This window comes from Morone saxatilis, unplaced genomic scaffold (assembly GCF_004916995.1).
Source record: "Morone saxatilis isolate NCDOM2014 unplaced genomic scaffold, NCSU_SB_2.0 Contig18, whole genome shotgun sequence".
Lineage (NCBI taxonomy): Eukaryota > Metazoa > Chordata > Actinopteri > Moronidae > Morone > Morone saxatilis.
In genome coordinates, this window is record NW_023339740.1 from 27636598 (window position 1) to 27639541 (window position 2944).

Genomic DNA, 2944 nt, shown 5'->3' on the forward strand with positions numbered 1-2944 from the left:
TAAAAGGCCTGGATTTGAGGCCGAGGAGTGGAATGAGGAAGAAGGAGATGTGAAATATAACTGGAAGTTAAAGCTTACAGTTAGTGCTACATAGATAGATTAGCTACCAGCATTGCACAGAGAAACCACCAACAACACTACAGAGATCTCTGTTTCCATGTCACCAGATCTGAGACTTTATATCAGCATGTGCACTAAAAAAGAAGAAATGTTAAATACATTGATTGAATAACCTGTGAACAGGTTGAGTTTGACAAAGGACCTGGAAAATAATGTGTTTTAAAATCTAAACCTAATCTAAAACTCAAAATAAAATCCTAAATTATTGGAATAAGCGGCAAGAAAGGACACCAAGATACACCATCATGACAATTGTCAGGATCATCTAATTAAAACAAAGGTACGACAGAGAGTCTGTGATCCACTGACTGATTCAAAAGTGCAGTTTACTGAAACAGTGTATGTTGCATTGATAGAGAGCTCATTCAGACGACTACAGTCTGTCTAATCCTTCAAGTGTGTGAAATAATGCAAACTCCTGTCTTTGTCTGATCTACAGGGTGTGAGGCCAGTTCTATGATAACAGGATGTGAAGAAGGATGGTTTGAATTCACCTGCAATTACCCAAATACAACTGGAAAATACAATAATATAACTGTAGTTAATCCAAGAGAAACGGTCATACAGAGTACTAAAAATGATGTGTGGGAAACCAAAGAGAGCATTTCCCTGTACCATGATACACAAAATGAAGAACTCAGGGTGGCCATCAGACAACTTCAATCTAAGGACTTTGGGGAATACCAATGTGAATATTATCAAGGACTAAACTCAACCTTTGTCACTGAGGACCTGAAACTAGTAGTTGGTAAGAGACATTCACTTTATACTTTTTGTCAAACTTTGTTAACTGCTGCAGCCTCTCTGTCTGCACACACACACACACAGAGCAAAACCAGCTGATCAGAGAGTCTAGTTTTATTTAAAATATTAAATTCTTATCCAGTTTAATTAAAAGAAAACCAGGCTGACACAGGAACTGCATAGCTAATATGCACTATTCAATATTTATTAATTCATATCATGCAGGCCTAGTAATTAATACATTTTTCAGGATTCCTAATCAATCAAACATAATAGATTTAATCGTAAAAGTCCTCAGACATCAGATACATGGTGCCATTAAGTACAGTCTGCCATAAATAACAAATTACAAGAAAAGCTGACAGGATAGATAGGTGAATCATACTTTCTATGAATTTCCATCAGGTGTATTACAGTGTTAGATTTCATATTTTACATTTGTTTTATTTATTTGCAGAGGAAGATGGCTGCCAGGAACAACAATGAAGCTGTTGATAAACATGATATAATCCATCTGACAACGCTCATTATTACGCGCAAGTTAAAATATAAAAATACCAAGTAGAGGGTTAGTAAAAAGTTGCATAAACTCCTGTGAATGATGAATCTTCATCAGTGTATATTTAAAAATGTACTCTAAAATATAAGATTAGAAAATAAAGTTTTTTAGATTCCCTCTGTTGGTTTGTCTTAAATACCAAATTTATTTCCTCCTGCTTAAGTTTGCTATTCAGACCTTTTAAATCTATTGTTGTTCATAACGTGATGCTGATCTGATTTACAGTGACATCGATCATGTCAACAACTCCCTTCACAACCTCATCACCATCTTTCAACACCTCAATAAAACCAGCTACAGAGTCTTATCACAGCCTTGGTAAGAATGTGGCTCATTTTAAACCACCATCTGGTCTAGAAACAGGAGTCTTTATTTAGGTCTCTGACCACAAACATTTATTCCTTAACACAACCATATGTGGATGTTAATGCTGGATGTTGATGCTCTTCATGTTGTTGGATGTATTTTTGATGTCTGGTTTTCTTGTGCAGATCGTACAGCTATGGTTCTCTCTGTGGACGTGCTGCTGTTTCTGTTTATGCTCACCAGCTTTTATTTTGTCTACACACGTAAGATAGTTCTTAATGTTATTTAACATCATCAAACACCTCCAGTCACACACAAACACATCTGGGTCATTACGTTTCATTAAAAAAATCTGACTTTAAACATTTTAATATTCAATCTGTAATCAAATGCTCGTCATCAAAAATTCTCAGTGTCTGATAGTCGAGTGGGGAACTGGAGTATATTGCCTGTTTTCTGACTTTGTAAAACACAGCTGCTACAGTAACATCAGCTTGTTGCTCAAATGAGGCAGTAGAGGAATCGCAAATGGACAGAACACAGTCAGACCGGGTTTTACTTGCAAAGATGTAGTGAGACAGGAAAACAAACCTTTATGATTAACTCTATCTCAATAGAATAGCCTTCGAAATAAATGCACACAATAAAGGATAATTAAACATTTGCAAAGGCAATAAAGCTGAAAGTCCCCATTGTGTGACAGAAAACACCAGCAGTGAATTTATCCACTGCCTTACTCATAGAAATTAATTGGAAACAAACTCGGGCGTCACTTCAGACAAATGATACTTTACAGAAAAGGCACATTGTGTTTGAACTGATTGTGACGAGTGTTCATACAAGAAGGGAAGAAGGTGGGCTGGAAAACGTATAACATTTAATTATGGCCTAATTACTAAAGAAATAATAATATGTTAACAGTTTCTCTATTAAATTTCCATTTCCATTGCCTTTACTTATCTTCCATAATGCAGCGATAACTGATACTGGATTAAAGTGAATACTGTACATTTATGATAACTGCTTTCTCATTCTGCCTGACAGGATTTTCATACCATCAGAATACAATGAGAGGAGTATAACAGGTTAGTGTGTGTGTAAATATTATTCCTACATGCAGTGCTTGGGTTACCACATAAAATGACAGAAACTCTGTTTGTGGGTGTTACGTTTCCGTTTATAAGTAGAAACAATAACACTGACAACCAACAAAGA